The sequence below is a fragment of the Marmota flaviventris genome, chromosome 4, assembly GCF_047511675.1.
Source record: "Marmota flaviventris isolate mMarFla1 chromosome 4, mMarFla1.hap1, whole genome shotgun sequence".
Taxonomy (NCBI): domain Eukaryota; kingdom Metazoa; phylum Chordata; class Mammalia; order Rodentia; family Sciuridae; genus Marmota; species Marmota flaviventris.
The window spans coordinates 8,260,274-8,280,313 of record NC_092501.1 but is presented as its reverse complement, the minus strand read 5'-3'; positions in this window follow the sequence as shown (position 1 = coordinate 8,280,313).

The window sequence follows — 20,040 nt, the reverse complement described above, 5'->3', positions numbered from 1 at the left end:
AGTGGATTGGATAGAGCATTTCCCAGGCTCTTCGCTGCAGGACTTCTCAGAGCCTTTACAGTGCTAAGGGACAGTGTGAGTTCTCAAGAGGCAAATGCAGAATGCAGCATTTCCCATGACATTTAACGAAGAAAGTCTTTAAAACCCACCAACGTAGTTCAAGTCATGACATGAGTGGCTGAGATTCAAGGCCACCGAAGTCCCAGAGCTGCTGGCTGGCCTACAACTGGTCCTGTCCCATGTCCTCCCATCACTCCCACCTGCCCTCCTGCCAGGGTGCCACGGAACCAAACATCCAACCTGCTGCGGGGGGGGGGGGGCTGCTGGCAAGACCCGTGCCTCTGAGCAAAGGTGACCTGTGTCTTGGCGCTGATAGGAACCCATTGGAGGGGACACACTCATGGCCAAGTCTGAAAGGGCTGGTATTCCAGAGTATTCTCACCTCCTTCTAGTAGGGATCACAGTGCGCCCAGGAGAGCAGGGCCTGGGTGACCTATGGCCACCATCACAGCACCCGGTGGCTGAATGTCTAACACTGTGATGGATGTTCATCTGGAAGGTCATTACCAGAGACACCGGAAAAGCCCCTCATTTTGGAAATGCTAAATAATTCACATTGGTCGTTGGGAAAAACATGCAAGGCCAGCCCGTCTTAATTCACCCAGAGTGAGCGTTGCCTTTTATGATCATTGCTGTCGTTGTTGTTTGGAACAAGTCACCACTGAGCAGCAAGAAGGCTTTGTGTCTGTTCTGCCTGTGACAAATCCGCAGACCTCCCTGCAGGGGGGCATGTCCGTTCAACCTGGAGAACCCCAAGGCAGAGCATTGGCTTCTCTCTGAACCGCAGGTCAGTGTTCCTCAGGATGATCCGGGCCTGCATGTGTGTGCGTGCGGGAAGCTAATTGGGGCACCCTGGGACTGTCACTTGAACCATTGTTGGGACTTTTAGCTATAAAGGCCACACAGTTCACTACAGGAGGGGAAGTTTGGTGGCCCTGGTGCCCTTCTCTGACGGCTTCAGGAGTGAGTCCGAGTCAGTGGAGTCGAAGGCCCGTTACGGAAGGAAAAAGAGGACAAGGACAGCCACGGGTGCCCTGGGAACCCCAGGTCTCCTACGGACTTGAACTCCTCGCGGCTGGATGGAGGCTTCATGGATGAAAGAGGAGGCTCTCGGGAGGCAGTCAGCACCAGGGAAATGAGATGACAACAGGATACGACATCGACCAAGATGGGAGGGCGCTTGCCCTGGGCCCGAGGCTGGATTGGTCCCCTGACCTTAGGGTACGGAGAGCTGGGTCCAAACGTCAACTCTGAAGCTTCCTCCCACACGTCAGCGGCAGACCCATGCGCCTTAGCTTCTCCTCTCAGTGGAGGTATGAAGGACTTCCCTGCCAGGTGTTTGATGAACAAATACGAGGCCATTTAAACACTGTGCATGGTGTCATGCCCGACATGCAGGTGCCCTGAGGGACCAGTAGGCTGGTTTCCCACATCCGGTGAGGAGGGCCAGGCTTGAGTTTGGACTTTCTGGGCATGGGGCCAGGCCTGGTGGTTCCCAGTGGCTGCCCTGAGGCCCACCTGCGGCTGGCTGCTCAGTCAGTTGTTCATGGGGCTTCCACCCAAGCCTGTGACGGGCCGGCACTGTCCTGGGCACCCGGGCTTGGGGCCGCATTAGACACCAGAGTTTGGATGGGTAGGTGCGTCCAGGCAAGGCCCACCTCATCCCTGTCCTGAATTTTTCCTGCAGCCCTCCGTGGAGAGCACCCAGAGGACACACCTGGGGGACACTGGTGTCCTTGTGAAATGAGCGCGTCTCTAGTCAGACACAAAGCCCAGAGGCTGGGAGCAGTTGGCAATTAGAAACAAAAGGGGACTTTCCCCTTTTCCTTCATTTTATTTATTTATTTTTTTGATCCTGAATAGTTCAGCTTCCAGGTTGTTCTCTCTACTCTCAGAGAAAGGACCCCCGGGACCCCATCTGAGCATCCCTTTGTTAACCACGGTCCCCAGTTCCAGCACCTTATTAGGGTAATAAACAGAGAGATGGTGTATCATAGAGGCTGTTGTCCCCCTGCCAGTGGAATTAAATAATTCCACTCGCTGCTTGATGGGGCAAGGCAATTACGACGCATATTTCCTTCAGTCAACTGAATCAATTAATTGCTTCACTTGCATCAGAGCAACAAAAAACCAAATCCCTACGCCTTCTTGTTAACAGTAAGCTTGCTGGACAGGCAGCTTTGAAACCCAACATTTACATGAAATTATCTTCTTATATAATTAACAGTTACCAGTTAATAAACAGGCCTCCAATAAAAGAGTAGCCCTATAAATGAGCAGAATGAAACAGTGTCGTTCAGCATGCAGAAGGCCACGGGCCCAGGTAGGCCCCTGCTGGTGGAGGGCCCTGCTGAGAGCGCTTCAGGAAGAGCCGTGCCCAGGGACCGTGCGAGTAGCTGGCTGTGGGGGGCAAGGGGAAGAGAAATAGAGAGAAAAAAAAAACTGTTATTGAATGAAAAATATGCCATTCTTAAGAGATTGAGGGGGGCGTGTTCCCCAGGAAAGTGCTTCACGTGTTAGTAAACACTTGGTTCCTCCCAGGAGCCAAAGGTCTGATTTCCCACAAAGAAGAGAAACTGGAGGAAGAGGTGGACGCAGAGGCCTCCCCTGAGCATTCCCGAGACAGGCTGCTGTGAACACCCCTCATTCTGCTGCAGCATTTGAAATGAAGAGGCCCCCATAACTCCTGGGGAGCTTTCTTTGCAAACGAGCGTGCAAAAAAAGAGCCAGGCCACCGCAGCTCCCAGTGGGATTGTACCCAAGGGGGTTCCACAAAGTGGGAGGCAAACCATTCCACCTCCAGATGCAATACTGATACCTTCATCAGGCGGGTCGCAGCCCTGCTTTTCAGTTATAATGAGGGTGAAAAAGAGAGATATATTTAAGACAAAAAAAAATTAAAGAGAAAATCTCTCTCCTAATAAGATGGGAATTCTCAAAGGCCAAAATGAAATCCAAGATGGGGGACACCCCATTTGGGTATTTTGAAGGGGTGATTTCTGTGCTGCCAGCATAACCTGGAAGAATATTCTATTTACTTGGTGGGGAAATGGTTTTGTGTTAGGTTAGGATGATTTGTGTGGTGCTTGGGTGCAGTTATACCGTGGTCCCTCATCTTACCCCAATCATTCAAGGGCTGTCTCATGATGGCAGAGACCCCCGGAAACTCTGGGGGGTGAGGCCATCAGAGTCATAGGAGTCCACATTAGAGAGGCCCAGCCCACCCGGCAGGAGGGGCACACATTCTGACACCAGCAATGCCATCCCACGTTGGGGCATCACAGGGACACAGTGACTTCCAGGCGACCTTCTTCCTGAGATGTGGGGCCCTGACCCCCAGGCTCGGATGCAAGAACTGCCTCTTCAGTGCAGCTTGGGCGGACTCCACTGCAGATAAGCAGTCCTCTCGCTTTGCTAAAACAAAACAAAAATAAAACCCAGCCAACCCAGGAAGGGGCGGGGAGGTGGTCTCCAACCTGGAGGGAGCTGGGAAGACCTGAGATGGAAGGCTTCTCTCTTTCATAGTGTGATCAAACAAGATAATGGAAGGCAAAGTGCTCAGGGAACCATCCCGGCCACTACAATGCAAGATAATTAGCCTCATCATTTTCTATTTGCAACATAAACCCAATTTGCTTTCCTGGTGCCACCATAGGTGAGGCTGAGACAGGTGTGAAAATAGCAGCTCTCCTGGGTCCCTCTCTGTCCCTTTGTTTGCCTGCAACCAGCCACAAGCTGGGTGGGTCCTTCTGCCCTTCCTCTGAAGACGTGCAAGTGTTTTCTCCTGCCCTGTCTAGGCACCTGCGGTCTGCAGAGGGAGGCCAGGCTCTGCCACCCGTCCTGCGGGGGGAAGACGGGCAGAGTTCTTGTGAAGTGCTTACCATGTGTTCAGCACAGGGTGCGCTTTCTATCATCCTCCTCCCTCGGTATTTGCACGACAGTCCCACGAGGTTGTGGTTATTCCATTCCACAGAGGATGGAGAGAGTATTGGGGGCAGGGCGGTAAGGATCCGTTTTTTCATCCAGGTGCTGGCTGCAGGGTGTGACCTGCTTGGGAAAGTGCTATGCTAGGTACTCCTCACAGAACATGTACCACAGTCCAATACGGAGTACAAGGAAAGTTAGGACCACTGAAAAAGTAGCCATGTGCTAGTGTAGCGGATTGAATGGTGGCCCCTAAAGGTGCATCCATGTCCTGACCCTCAGAACCAGAAACGGACCCTGCTGGGATAATCCATCTCTAAAGGCATGATTAAAGATCTCAAGGTGTGACCATCCTGGATTATCCACAGACACAGGTCCTGCCTGTCCAAAGTGGGCAATCACAAAGTGGGCCCCCAGAAGTGGGAGAGGTAGCTCCTAGGAGGTGACCTGGCCCAGTGGACGCTGTGAGGTGTGCTTTTTGGCCTCTAGAACTGTGAGGGTATAAATTTGTGCTGTGAATCGTGGTCATTTGTGGTCATTGTTCTGGCAGCCACAGGCCCTCCATGGGGTGAGGGTGGGGGAGAGTTTTCTGCAGGCAGGGACATGAGGTTGAAAGTCCCCTGGGCTCTTTTGGTGGAGAGTGGGAGGGAGGGAAGGAGACAGGCCCCTCACTGTTGACAGAGCGGCCCCGTGCCACGATTCATTTACAATGGCGGTTCTTGCTTGGCAAAAATTCACCCAGGAGCACAGAAGCTGAGAGCGTGGCTGGCACCCCCGTCAGGTCAGAGCACAGACATTCAGTGCACTTGGATGGGCCGGACGAGTGTGTCCAGTGCACAGGGAAAGCTGTCCCATTCAGAATGGAGTCACTTTAAAATCCAACAAAAAATAAAAGTAAAGCCGGGAGCTATGAAGGAGGGGATCTGAGGTCCGTATGTCTAATAGTAAGAACTCTCCCAGGAGACTCTGCCAGGACAACAACCTGGCACAAAAAAACAGTTTTGTGGAGACAGCTCCCACCAACTGCCTGTCCAGCCTTGGACTGCTGTCACTCTTGTTATTGATACTTATTGCCAGCAGTACGGCTTCAGAACAGCTTATATAACCATCCTCGGTCCACCTTTGCAAGCCCTTGTCTTCCTTGGCTGCCTGAGTCCACTGGTAGTTCAGCAGGGCACACAGGTCTTGTGTTGCAACACTCATTCCCAATTAAATTCATTATCTTTGGAGAACTCCTCCAGTGTTACTTAGGTTGGCACAGTCACATACCCATCTCCTTGTTGAGCATTTCCGGTATCCCACCTCCTGCCCCCATCACCCACTGGTCATCATTTATTTCTCTTATTAGAAACGAATTTTGCCAGTTCCACTCATGTTGCTGCTCAGCACTTCCCACATTTACCTAGTAGAACAGTGTCTCCCTGTATGGACATACCACAGTCTATCATGTTGGTTAATTTCAGTTTTTGTTATCTTGACAAACATTTGTTTGGTGGACATAGGGTTGTATTTTTCTTGGGTAAGTGTTTAGGGAACTAAGTGTATAGTTAACTGTATAAAATATAGTTAACAGTGTTCCAAAGAGATTGCACTAAAAGATCTGAAAGTTCCAGTTGCTTCACACCCTCGTCAACACTTGCTGTTTTCTGTCTTTAATTTTAGTCCTTGTAGCAATTAAAAAATGGTAGGTGGTTTTAATTTGCATGTCACTGACAGATGATCTTTTGTGAAGTGTCCACTCATGTCTTTTGCCCTTTATTATTGGGGGGATTGTCTTATTACTGACTTATAAATAAGGTTTTCATGTATTCTGAGTATAAGGCCTTAATCAGATACATGCATTAAAACATTTCTCTCAATCTGGCTTGTCTTTTCATTTTCAATTAAATAAATTTGATTTATGTCAAAGAGCAGAAGTTTTCAATTTTTATAAAGTCTAACTTGTAATTTTATTCTTTTATCATCAATCCAAGGCAGGGTCTTTCCTGTCTAAGAAATACTATCCTACCTCAAGATCATAAAATTTTTTTTTCTTCTGAAATTATTTTAGTTTTAGCTTTATCTCTAGGTCTGTGACGCACTTGGATTAATTTCAGGTATGTTGACTGGTGGAGGTGCAGGTTTGTGAATACTTTCCAGATGAATTGAGTGGCGCAGGCATACAGAGAAAGAGAGGCAAGTGAGAGGAAAGTCCCAGCCATCAACCAGCCAATTTAACATTTGTTTGGGGAATTTACTGATGCCAGTGACGTGTGAAGTCTAGGGTTACGTAGAGGTTGCAAAACAGAAGTGTCTCCTGCCTGCCTGTATGGAGTTCTTTTTTTTTTTATTCTTTTTTTTTTAATTATTAGTTGTTCAAAACATTACAAAGCTCTTGATATATCATATTTCATACATTTGATTCAAGCAAATTATGAGCTCCCATTTTTACCCCGTATACGTATTGCAGATTCACATCGGTTCCACATCCACTTTTTTACATACTGCCATACTAGGGTCTGTTGTATTCTGCTGCCCTTCCTATCCTCTACTATCCCCCCTCCCCTCCCCTCCCCTCTCCTCCCATCTTCTCTCTCTACCCCCTCTACTGTAATTCATTTCTCTCTCTTGTTTTTTTCCCCTTTCCCCTCACTTCCTCTTGTATGTAATTTTGTATAACTATGAGGGTCTCCTTCCTTTACCATGCAATTTCCCTTCTCTCTCTCTTTCCCTCCCCACTCTCGACCCTGTTTAATGGTCATCTTCTTCTCATGCTCTTCCTCCCTATTCTGTTCTTAGTTGCTCTCCTTATATCAAAGATGACATTTGGCATTTGTTTTTTAGGGATTGGCTAGCTTCACTTAGCATAATCTGCTCTAGTGCCATCCATTTCCCTGAAAATTCCATGATTTTGTCATTTTTTAGTGCAGAATAATACTCCATTGTGTATAAATGCCACATTTTTTTTTTATCCATTCGTCTATTGAAGGGCATCTAGGTTGGTTCCACAGTCTAGCTATTGTGAATTGTGCTGCTATGAACATCGATGTAGCAGTATCCCTGTAGTACGCTCTTTTAAGGTCTTCAGGGAATAGTCCGAGAAGGGCAATAGCTGGGTCAAATGGTGGTTCCATTCCCAGCTTTCCCAGGAATCTCCATACTGCTTTCCAAATTGGCCACACCAATTTGCAGTCCCACCAGCAATGTACAAGTGTACCCTTTTCCCCACATCCTCCTGTATGGAGTTCTTCATCTAGGGAGCAGGCTGGGGACATGAAAGGTCACACAAATGACATAAATGATGACTTTGGTAGGAACTGAGAAATGGAGCCCCAGCATCATATACAGCTGGAAGAAGACTTTGAAGACACCAAGACATCTTGATGGAGCTGGGATGTGACGGGGAAATAGCAGGTACATGGGCAGATGGGCTGATGGGAGGCAGCGGCTCCAGGCAGGGAGGGGTGGGGAGAGGCTGTGTTTAGGTTCTGGCTGGAGGCTGCAGCCTGGGCTCCGTGGGCACTGCTGGAAGTTGGTTCGTCTCCTGAGGACAACAGGAGGCACTGCAGCGTTTGAAGGCATGTCTGTGCATTTGGCGTGCACTTCTCCTATGCTGGGGGACAGAGCAGAGGGGCAGAGCACAGGGCTGTGTTTGGTGACCTGCTAGGCGCACGTTGATGGGGTGCTGTTCTTGGAGAGACCTGTTGGTGACCTGGCCTTGAGACAGTAGGATGGCACATGTGATTGCAATGACAGCCCCAGTGAGACCCAGGCCCCACTAGGACCAGGAGAAGAGACCCCGGGACCAAGGTGGACAGTTGGCAAAGCCTTGTACCCGTGATTTCACTTCACCACCTGACAATTGGATTGGAGAAAGGGATTTGATTTATGTCTCTTACGGTTTCTGACTTCACAGGAGAGGAAGCTGGGGATCAGAGAAGGTGGGATCCTGCGAGGGGCCACTCAGCTGGGCAAGAGTGACGCGAAGCCTCAGACGCCAGACTTCTTGCTCTGATGTGGCCCCTCTCTCTCCAACATAATCTGAAATCCAGATTTGTGTCCTGAAGTTAGAAGTGTCTTCCTGGGCTCTAAGTCCTGTGTGCTCCTGTCACCTCCCTGTCAGGAGCGGGACTGTGGGTTCGGTTTCTAGACAGCCTTTGGTGCCCTGCAGCTGTTGGGACAAAGGTTCTGGTGACACAGGGCTCAATGACTCTTTCATGAGGACTCTCCCTGGGCCTGCTCCCCCCTGGGCAGACCAGGCCAGAAGCCTCCTTGATCATGGAGGAGCATCCTGGGCTGGGATGCGGCCTGTGGTGGCCCCGTCCTGTTCTTCCACTCTGCAGTCGGGACACTTGGGCAAATCGCCGAGGCTTTCGGGATCTGCTTCCCTATCTTCAAGGCCGAGCTCACTGCAGAGAGGCGTGACCAGGCTGTGGGGGGTGAAGGGGGATAACCTTTTTAGAAGAAAATGTCCCCATGCGTGGCTCACAGTAGGAGCTTAATAAATGTGAGCTGCTGTGGCAGCAGCGTCATTCTGACCTGTGCTGGGGGAAAGTCAGCCTGCAGCTGTGGTGCTGTCACCATCACCATTACCACGGGAAGGGACGCGCTGACTCATCCTCCAAGGCTTCTTTTTGCGCTGGCCAAATGCTGACTTGGAGTGGCGGACGTTGCGCTGGAGCTCAGGGTTTGAAGCGGTGGGGCTGATTTGTGGCAGTAATCCGCAGCATTTCCCCTTGGCAAAGCACCGCCACATCTCTTATTGCACTTTGTCCCCAAATAACCCTCTGAGGTCCGCCAGGTTGGTGTGATCATTCCAGTTTCCTAGATGAGAAAACGGAGGCAGAAAACCAAGGGGATTCACCGAGATCACAAGGAAGGAGGAAGACCAACCAGGAAGGGTGAGAAGGTGGCGGGGTCTTCTGACTCTCTCCAGCAGCCTGGGCACCAGGCACCGCGTGGTGACATTCTTTGAGGAGTGATTTTGACAGCCACCATTTATCAAGCACCTACTGCATACTGGGCTGAGGGTAAGCCAGGCACCTCTGTGTGTCTGACTCATTCAGTCCCCTCTACCATGCCAGGAGGTGGCTATTGTCCTTCTACTTCGGAGGAGGCTGCATCCCCAGAGGCTAGCTCCACGGCCCCAGATCCCCCAGGAGGCTGAGCGAGGGCTGCTGAGACTCCCATTCTCCACGGGAGCCAAGCCAGGGACCAAACCGTCTCTCCACTCTCCTCGAAGAGACACCCAGGAATCCAGCAGGAGCAGCAACAGGAGCTGGGGACACCGGCTCAGAGCCGGTCCCCATTTTAACTGGGCTAGATGAAGCCTTTATCTTCATGACCAGGGCTTCATGGCTGGGCCGATGTCTGCGTGTCTGTTTAGGAGCTAACAGGTTTAGTTTTATTGTTTTGTCAAAATACTGCAGAAATCAATATATCTCCATAATTCAGTGTTATACCAAGAGGCATTTTTGTGCCATATATAGCAAAAATTGTATTATACTTTTGAGATCACAGGTAATGAAGACAAAGTGTTTTGTGTTCAACTCCAGCATTAACGTCTGGTTTGAACAAAGCTTGAAATATGATCTCAGAGCTAAGAGGCTTTAATATTAAGATCTTTAACTGTAATTTATGTGACAGAAGATAGGGTTTAGCATAATAAAATGTAATGGGCTCCTCAAATGAAGAGGACGAGGGACAATTGAAAACAAGGTAAAAATGGTAAATTATAAATAACGGTAAATCTACCTTTATGTTGTTACTTCATTTATTTTTGATTTGTTAGATAGGCTCTATAATTTCTCATTTTCCCATGTTTCAGAACAGGACATTTCTCAAATGGTGCCTACTGGAAATGAGAGCCTAGAGTCACGGGGGCCTGAGCCGGCTATTAAGGGGTCTGGGCGTTTCCCTGAATGCTCTTGGACCTGGGTGCTGAGGTTTGAGTCGCGGGTTCTACGGACTTGTTCCCTCCTCCTCCTCTCTTGTCATTTTCCTTCTTGGTATTTATTTATGGGATTGCTTATATGTTTTTAACCAGCCTCTACTTATAAATGCCAAGATGCAAATTTGTACAGAAGCTATGTAAGCATTGAGGATTTGAGACTGAACTCTATAAATTAAAATTCACTAAGAGGAAAAAGGGGAGGCCAACTGGGCTAAGCTGCCACTGGGCTATGAGCTTCCCACCTGCCAAGGGCCCAGTGGTCATGCGAGTCTTATTACCCCATAAGAAATAGTGGCAGCTCCTCAAGAGAGAATTTCCTCAAATTTAATTTTGGAATCAACTTGTGAGATCTTGACTAATGAATTATTATTTTTTTAGTCTCAACTGTGTTCTTAAAATTTCTTCACCTTCAAAATTTGGAAAAAGAGGTGGTATAGAAACTTAAGGAAGATCTTGGAATGAATTTCCAAAGACAAAAATTTAGGTTTCTGTCTTTGGTAGAAACTTGAGTGAGTGATAAGCCAGCCCCACTGCTGCTACCACCTTCCCGAGAGGACTCTATGCTGCCCCCCCAAAACCCCAGCCAGAAAGGTAGACACAGGAGATATAAAAATCACTTCTCATCCATCTCAACAGCAAGGGCATTTGAACATTTTCTGTACCTATTTTTGAGCATTTTCTTTGGCTCCAAAATGGTAGGAGAGGAATCCACTCTCCTTCCCTGGGGGGCTGAGTCGAGAGTCTGCAGGCAGCAGATGGTGGAGCCAGTGGGAATGTGTTTCTGTCCTGGTTGACCGCCTTCCGTCATGTCACCAAATGCACTCATGCGACCTGCTCTGTAGGGAGCAACTCCTGTGTCACTTGTCTGAAGACCCCCCACCCCAGATCTGTGTTGGATCTGTCCAGCAGCAAATGCCCAGAGGAGAGAGCAGTCTGCCACCAGCCACTACTATTGCAATGTTGATTGCTCGGAGGGGCCCTTTCTTCAGGGCAGGAGGGACTTTGGGTTGGGGGGGGGGCATTTTTCGGTCTTGCAAGGAGAAGAGGAATTTAATAGGGTTCTCACAGCCACAGGAAGGGTCGGAAGCATCTGCTCAGCAGGAGATTCATGGTGTCTCCCTTAGAAACGCTCATCCCAGGCTTCCATGGGCTCCACTGGGTCACCTCTGCCAACCCCACCTGCCTGCAGCTCCAAAGTGGGTGAGCTGCCCTCAGTCTGTAGATTCGACCTCTGTCTGTCTGTGTGCAGCTGCCACTAGAGAATAATAGGGTCTGTCCCTTCCTTTCTGCCCTTCAAACATGGTGCAGTGAGATTGGCCCACCCTAACCAAGAGGCAAATGGGGAGAGGGATCCTAGGAAACGTGGCCTTGGGCCCTGTGGTGCAGAGGAGGCTGCAGAAGGTGAGGTGGGTGCTGAGGGGCCCTCAAGCATCCTGGGCATTCCCTCATCTCTGGGCAGGGACCGTGGCCTTCCGCTTGCTCTCCCAATGTTGCCAAAGCCTGAGTCCGGGTGCTTGGCAGGGCGTCTCTGTTGGACACACCTATGATCAGTTCCTACCTCCCCCAATTTCCTGGGCCTGATTTCCTTCCTTCCCTCAAGTCGTGGAGTGCTCTGGTCTCAGCTTTGGTGTCACTTTTTAGGGGCACCTGATTCTTGAGGCTGGACAGACCCTGTCGTTTGTCCTCCTGAAACCTTACACTTCTCCTTGGAGGCCCGTGTCACATGTGTAATTAAATGCTCATCTGGGTAATTAACGGTTTATGTTCTGGGTCCCTGCCAGGCTAACTCCCATGAGGTCAGGCCCCGTGTCTGTCTTGCTCACTGCTCCATTCTCAGACATCCCCATGGTGTGGCCTGAAGAGCAAATGCACGTTGTTTGAACGGAGGGTGAAGTCCTGTTTCTCTTTATCTTTAAAGCTTGGGAAGCCTTGCAGGACACTAGATCTGACATTTAGTATCAATGACTCACCATTCTCCCCCAGTTTGTAGTACTTAACAATTTGCAAATTACCTTCTCTCCTTCACGCATTCATTTTCCTAGGAAGCGTTCCTGGGACGCCCACTGGGTGCACAGCAGAGGAGCCTGTGGTTCACCTGCGTTGAACAAAGGTGGGGGTGGGGCTCCGCATGGTGGAGCGACTGCCCATTTCCAAGTGTCTGAAAATCATCCTCCGTCCACCACACTTCCCTGACAGGCCAGGCCCCAGGGCTTTGGTAGGTGGAGGACTATGTAAATAAAAGTAAAGCACATGATTGTAGTCTCCCTTCTGGACTCATCTAAGGGCCAGATTCAGAGCAAGTGAGAGTTAGGATCCAGTCTCAGGAAGAACTGGTGACTGAAAACAGGCATGATTCTGATTTGGGGCAACCTTCCTCCTCCCAGTGCAAATGCTGTGTATTTAGGAAAGACTCCCACACTTTTGAAAGCATCAGTCTGCTGAAATCCCATATTAGCAGAAACCCACTGTGGATTAAATGAGATTCTGTAGCCCAAGGAAACGTATCTGAGGCTCAATAGTCCGGGAACATGAGAAGTGGGACGCAGGGGAATGTGATTGATGAAGAACTTTCCTGACTTGGCTGTGGTTTTCCTTGAATCCATAAATGCCAAAACATTTAGGCAACAGTCTAAATATTTGCTCTGTGGAAAAGAACGGCCACGGCCTGTTTTGGAGGTTGAAAGCAGCGGGCAGAGGGGCTGGTGTGGCCCTTGGCGGGTGCTGTGGCCAGGCTGTCCTTGGCCTCCTCCCCTCGTCTCCTCCACCCTCTGTGGGGCTGTCGCTGGGTCCAGGCCTTAGCCCAGCCCCCCTCTGTGGCCAGGCAAGTGGAGAGGTGCGGCCTGAGGCTGCCAGTCAAGGGACAGAGCAGTGGGGCCTGGGTGTCGCAGGGAGCCCTCTTCCCCACCCCGGGTCTATCAGCACTTGGTCTCCCAGTCACAGGAGAGGGCCCTGAGAAATTTTGGGTGGCTTTGTTAAAAAACTAAAACGATGTTTATGTGATTCTGATAAAAATATCTGCAGGCTCATGTCAGGTTATTCGCTCAGCAAAAACTGGTGTTTGCGTCACGGTGGTGCCTGCTTGCTCTGGCCCAGAGGCCGACACTAGCCCCCGGTCCATCGGGGCTGACAGAGGTGGGGCAGGCTGTGGTTCTCAGGATGGGCGGCTCTGGTCAAAAGTTCCTGGAGACCTTGCCTCCTGCCTGGGGAAGGAACAGAGAGCAGGGAGCCAGGTGCTGTACCAGGGGCACCAGGCAGAGGGAGGAGAAGGAAAACTGCCGCTGCCTCTAGGCTGGGATGCTTCCCTGTCCCCAGCAGGTTGGAGCTGGTCCCGAGCTCTCCTCTGGTTTTGAATTTCTAATTTTTTTTTTTCAGTTAAAACATAAAAAGTTAACTGCTGAGCTCTGGTGTGGTGCGGCTGCTGTTCCCAGCTGTGGGAGATGGTGGTGAGCCTGGGGCCACCGAACTCAGCCTGCTGTGTCTGGTGGGAGCAGGGGACAGTGGAGTCCCACTCCCAGACAGTGCCCACTGAGGAGGTGAGGGCGAGGGGTTCTTCAGTGCATTTCACTGAGGGTGAGCGTGGGGCTTTGTGACCACAGCACCCTGGAGTCACAGAGCTTGCCCCTGTGTTGTCCCCTAGGGATTTTAGAGTGAGCCTGTGACTCGGGCACCATGCCCTTGCCATGGGCCATGGTGGAGACCTTCCAAATTCCCACGAGGAATATGGCGGTGAGGATGGTGGTCTTCCCATTCAGCTTTCTGACCTTGGATCTCTGCCCCAAGCTCATACCCCTCCCGCTACCTTCCAGTGGGACCCCACTCCTCCCGTGCACAGGACTCCTTGGGATCCCCACCTCCTGACTGCTCCCCACCTGGAATCCCTTTCAACCCTGACCCCCACCCCTTTCCCCTCTACCCATTCCCTTGACTGGGCCTTCGGAGTCAAGCTCAAGATTCACTTCATCCATGAAGCTTCCTTGACTCTATTGATTCATTTATTTCTTTTGTCCAATTTGATCCCTGAGATGGGACCAGGGTCCAATAAACAGCCCCCAGAGAGGCAGCCAAGGGCAGTTAGAGCCTGGACTCCCCAGTGGGAACATGCAGTCATCCTGGGTGTTCTTGGGGTGGTTCCAGGACAGTGCCCCATTCCAGGGGTGCTCAGATCCCTTACATGAATGGATGGTATTTGCATGGAGCCTGGGCATTCTTCAAGATGCTTCCAACCGTCTCTAGGTCACTTACAGTACCTAACAGTGCACATGCTACGTAGATAGATGTTTTATCTACTGTGTTGTTTAGGGGGAAATTGTGGGAGAAAAGCATCTCAACATATTCAGAGCAGGACAATTGTTGTGAACATATTTGATCCGCGGGCAGATGTGGAGGTGTGGACCTGCAGGTACAGAGGCCGTCTCCCAGTGCTTCCATCAGCCTCCCTCCTCCCACTCCACTCCCGCGGGCCCTTGTCTATTTCTAGCCCATCGCGGTTCCCACAAATCAGGCCATTCCTAGGAAGGACTTCACCTGGCCTTGACCTTTCCCCAGCAGTTCCACCCAGATGCTGTGGCAGTGTTTTGTGAAATGCAGACACTTTCTTGGAAGTGGGGGAAATGTGGGGGACTTGCCACCGCGATCCTGAGGCCAGGTGGGGCTTGGCATCCGTGTGAGCAGCTTGGTACCTTGATGTCCAGAGAGGGGCAGTGGTAAGAGGCCCAGAGAGCCCTCCGTCCCACACGCAGGGTGGGTGATTGCAAATCTCTCAGCACGCCACCTTTTCCCTGGCCCTTCTCCCTGGGGTGGCAGAGCCCCCGTCCCTGAGCTGCCCCAGAACAAAAGCCTTCACCAGGTGCTTTTAAGATCTCCACTGCCTCCACCAGAGGGATCTTGGCCACTGCCAAGGACACGGGGTTCCTGTGGGTCTGGGAAGGCCCTGGAGCAGCCGACGGCTGCTGCTCAGCCCCCACCTCACTCCATGCAGTCAGTTATTCCAAGTCCTTAGCAGCTTTCCAGAAAGGTTTCCTTTTGGTGGGACCATGTGTACGAATGGCATTCATTCTCAACGGGCAGAATCAAAGGTCATCTTGGGTGTCACTTGATACTCAGTGTTGAAAGGCCATTTTCAACCTCAGCTGATTTTCCTGGGATTTCTGCAGGAGCAGAGTGGGCAGGGCATAAGTCTGGCTTTGGGGGGCTTTTTATCACCCACCGTCACCTCTCACCGACTACTTCAGAGGTTCAGAGGTGGAATGTCTCCAGGTATGTGACTTCTACCAGGAAGCTCTTCACCATCTTCTTTTTTTCAATTTTTTTTCTTTTTATTTATTTATTTATTTATTTTGAGAGAGAGAGAGAGAGAGAGAGAGAGAGAGAGAGAGAGAGAGAGAGAATTTTTTAATATTTATTTTTCTCAGCGGACACAACATCTTTGTTTGTATGTGGTGCTGAGGATCGAACCCAGGCCGCACGCAGGCCAGGCCATATCCCCAGCCCCTCTTCACCATCTTCATCACTGCAACCCACCACCATCGCTGTCACCACCGTCATTGTCACCACCATCACCATCACCACCATCATTGTCACCATCATCGCCACCATCACCACCATCATCACCATCACCACCATCATCATCATCACCATCAATCTTTATCTAAAGTGAGGGAAATGGCCCCATCATGAACTGCCTGCCTTTAATTCTGACGCGCTCTCCATTTTCCTTACTTTCTCTAGCAGTTTCTGAGCCTCTGTGAGGCAGGTTCTAGGATTTGATCACAGCACCATCTACTGGGAACTGCGGATTTCGAGGTCTTTCCCACACGTGGAGGTTTGCTCCTTCTTCCTGAGTTTCCCTCCCCTCTCTTCTGCCCTTTCTCCCAGCAAAATGACAATTGTTAGTTTCAAAAGGTGCCATCAGTTAATTCATGAAAGTGAGGCCCTTTTAAGATGACCAAAAGCTTACATCCCTCTCCAGTATGTAACACAAAGACCTCGGCCTGCGCCGACTGCTGCACATTTCATATAATTATTTCCCCAGGATCAATAATCTCATCAGTAGGCTCAGTGATGGGGACATCATGGTAATGAATGGCTGGGCGAGGCGGCCATCACAAGTGCTGTCCTTAGCCCTGTCACCTCTGAGCGGCCCAAGGGCATGACGGGAATCAGGGCTTTGCCCGGCCAAAGATTAATCATAGTTATCCCTAACTCATATTCGTGTAATTTGCCTTCCTTATGCAGCCTGCCTGGAATTGATCAGCATGGATTTCTTGCTGCACAATAGGCCACTCCTGCGGTGTAGAGGAGAGCGGGAAGGACTCTCTGCATGGCAGGGAGGGGACAAATTGGATTAGTCACGCTCAGGAAGTAACAAAACCCGAATCATGCCGGAGTGTGGCTGGAGTGTGTTTCAGAAGCCAGACTGGACCTTGGGAAGGAGGACATGGCTCTGTGCTCACGAGTGCTCTGCTGGGGCCAGGCTACACCAAGGCCTCCCTGTTTCCATTGTGACCACTGGAGGAGCCAGGAGCAGGGCGAGAGGACTTTCCTCTTGTGACCTTTCCTGCCTGCTCCTAAAGAGCATTTGCCATGCATTTCCAGAGCCCTGTTAAAAAGCCCCAGGGTTTGGAGCCTGAGATGCTGACTGTGTGGGACACACAGTAACGGAGGCCACGGCTTCCTAGTGACACTGGAGGTGCTGAGATCAGATGCAAAACAGCCAGGTCCTTCTGTTAGCCACAGCGAAGACCCTGGATGTCTTTCACTCTGGAAGTGGTGATGGACGGTGGAGAGACGTCCACGTGATGGAGGGATGCCTTCTCTTAAACAATGGCCCCCAGCTTTGGCCTTGGCTGGTCCATTTGGGCACAGATGGCCCAAACACAGGGTCCAGATTCTCTGCACCCTTGGAACCTTTTCTCACCTCTCTCTTTGCACAGGCTGGCCCCTCCGCCTGGGGTGCCTGTCCTATGTGCTCTCTCCTTGCCCCCAGTTCAACCAGCAGCTTTGAGCTGAGCCCTCATTAACGCCCAGCAATTTACCTTCCCCTCCTCCTTGTCCTGCTAAACTTAGTTTATATCTGGGTATGATGTGAGCCTCCTATTTCAGTTACTTGTGTGTATCTTCCCTACTGAGCCCAGAGACAGGAGGCCCTGCATCCTCTGCCTGGGCGTCTTTGTGTCCTGGTAGCCGGGCTCAGGTGCTCCCCTTCATCAACACACCTGCACTCAGTGTGCTGAGCTCCCGCTGGGTTCTAGGTGCTGAAGCCATAGGCTGAGTGCAGTAGCCTGAGAGGGTCCTCAGAGCAGGCAGCCTCACGAGGAGGCCGGTAGGAGGCTGGCAATCCCAGGAGTGCACACATACCAAGTGTGCTACAGAGAAGATCATCAAACACTGCAGGCGCTGACCTTGAAGGTCAAGGGGCCTTCCTGGAGAAGCTGAACTTTGACCTTAAATCTACAGGGTGAGGCAGAGGGGGAGAATGAAAGGCAGGAAGAGGGTGTCAACAGAGAGGAGGGCCTGTGGAGGGTCTGACCTTGGGGGTGCTTGGCAGGTGTGGTTTAAGTTGTGTCCCTCTGAAACAGCGGCTCAGGGGTGGGGTGTGGCTCGGCGTAGAGCTGTGACAGGTACATGTGGGGCCTAGAGCCAGATGCTCAGCCATAAATAGCTGTTCAGTTCTAATCCCTGGTACCTGTAAATGTGACTGTATTTTGGCACAGGGTTAAGATGAGGTCACCCTGAGCCCAGTCTGACCAGTCTCCTAATAAGAAGGGTGTTGAGAGACCCAGGAGGAGAGAAGGTCACGTGACGAGGTAGAGTTTTGAACTCCCAGCGCATTTCAGGAGTGCCTGGAGGGAGGCCTGGCAACCACCGGGAGCTGGATGGGGCCAGCGAGGCTCTGCTCAGGAGTGGTGGCCGGGAGGCGGGGCCAGGAGACACCTGGACTTCAGACTTCTGCCCTCCGGAACCTGAGAGAAGAGGTTCCTGCTGTTTTACGCCATGGGTTTGTGGTAGTTTGTTCCGGCCACCCTGGGAATCCCCACGTGACAGGTGACAGGTGTGAGCACACAGAGTGCAGCCCGGGGCTGGGCTGGGCGGCCATCACAGGGGTCACGGGGTTGGGGTCTCTGGTGTTCCCAAGGAGTGCATTTTGTCCTACGAGCTGTTCATATGGGGGGCTGCTCTGGGGGCAGCACTGGAGCACAGGAGCCAGGACTGAGCCCAGGGAGGCCGAGGACAAGGAGAACTAGGTGTGGGGGGCGGCGGCCAGTGGAGGGAAGCCCAGGGGTTTGTGAGCTAAAAGGCAAATGGCTGAGCTTTGAGTAAGTGAAGGAGTGAGTGGGACAGACCACTCACAGAGGGGGAAGGAGAAATGACTCCAGGAGAAGTTTGCAGGGCTCACGGGCGAGACTGCCAACTGCAGGAGCTGCCTGCGCACAGGGGAGGGTTGCCCCTCCCCACGACAATGGCTATTTAAGCACCCCCATCATCGGGGCATCCCCCAGGTCCTACAGCACCTCACCCTGTCTTGGGAGAGGTGCCTGAGGCTGCTGCCAACCCAGGTTATAGATGGGTCAGTCTCAAGGAGGTGAGATAGATGCCCTAGGTCCCCAGTGATGGCACCCTGCTGGCACTAGAGTCTGCCTCCACTTGGTGAGCACTCAGTCCCACTGTCTTCTCACCTCGGGAGGGTGTCCCACTTGAATCCATAAGTGTGAATCAGCCAGGCTGACACCTTTTGAAATGGTTCTTAATTCATTTTCTCTTTTAAATGTTATTTTATCCTCTCATGGATTCTTTGTGGGGCGGAACAAGGGGAGATTTAAATAAACACAAAACAGACACCAAAAGTGCTGGAGGACCCATCAGCTGGTGGCTGCCTCCTGATGTCCCTCCTGTGCCGGGACTTCTGGTCCTGGTTTTCCTTTATTTCTGTCACCCCATCTCTCCAACCATCTGATTAAATTAGTGAGTTTCCCCACAAGAGTGCTGCTTATCAACCACACTGAAATTCAGTAGCTTCAGAGAAGATAATTTATTCTCATGGGTCTTGAGTTGGTTGGAGATGAGCTGATCTTGGCTAAACTCATTCCTGAATCTGGGAATCTGGCAGGGATTGGACCCTCTGGGCTGGGCTCAGCAGGGTGGCTCATCTCAGCTCTACATGCCTTTCAACTTTCTGGGACAGTGGGCTAACCTAGGTTCTCAGGGTGATGTCCCCCAAAGCACAACCCAGATGCATGTGCATTTCCAACTCTTTGGCTCCATTCTGTCTACTACACTCCACTGGCCAAAATCGAGGTCAGGGTAAGATGGGCCTTAGCAGTACCTAGTCAAACTCTTTTTTTTTTTTTTTGCACTGGGGATTGAATTCAGGAGCTTAACCACTGAGCAATATCCCCAGCTGTACCCCCTTCCCCACCTTTTTTTTTTTTGAGGCAGCCTCATTAAGTTGCTTAGGGCCACATTAATTTGCTGAGGCTGGCTTTGAACTTGTGATCCTCTTGCCTGAGCCTCTGAAGCTGCTGGGATTACAGGTGTGCGCCATTGCACCAGGAGTACTTTCAATTATAAAACATTTTTGTATACAATTTCTCCTGCCATCCTCAAAAACTTTGAGAAAGGGATAGATCCTGTCCTGCTGTCCCCACAGATGAGGGTATTGTGACTAAGGGAGCTGAGAACATCTGCCTCCAGGTCTAGAAGAATCCCAGGATCAGCCTGTTCTGAGTGGATGACTCTATAGAGAAAAGTGCCCTGTCTCTGGACTCTGCCCTGGGTATTGACCCAGTCTCCTGCCACTTCCTAGCTGGGTGCTGATTTACATCTCCTGATTGTTCAGGGGCCTTGAAGAGCATGCTCTTTGTAGTCAGGCAGACCCACACTGGACGTGGACCCTGCTGTAGGAACTGGGCAATGTCTCTCAGCCTTCCTGAGCCTAATGTCCTTATTACAAGAGGTGGGATAACACTGGTCAGATGCAAGTCCCTCCCTGATAATTGAGATGCAAGAAATGTTTCATTTCTTTATGTTTCCACACCAAATCCTACCTGGCTGTTACTTGTCCAGTTGGCAGGAATCCCCCTCTGGTCCCTGCAGGGCCACCCTTCTCCTCTTGGGCACCGTGTTAA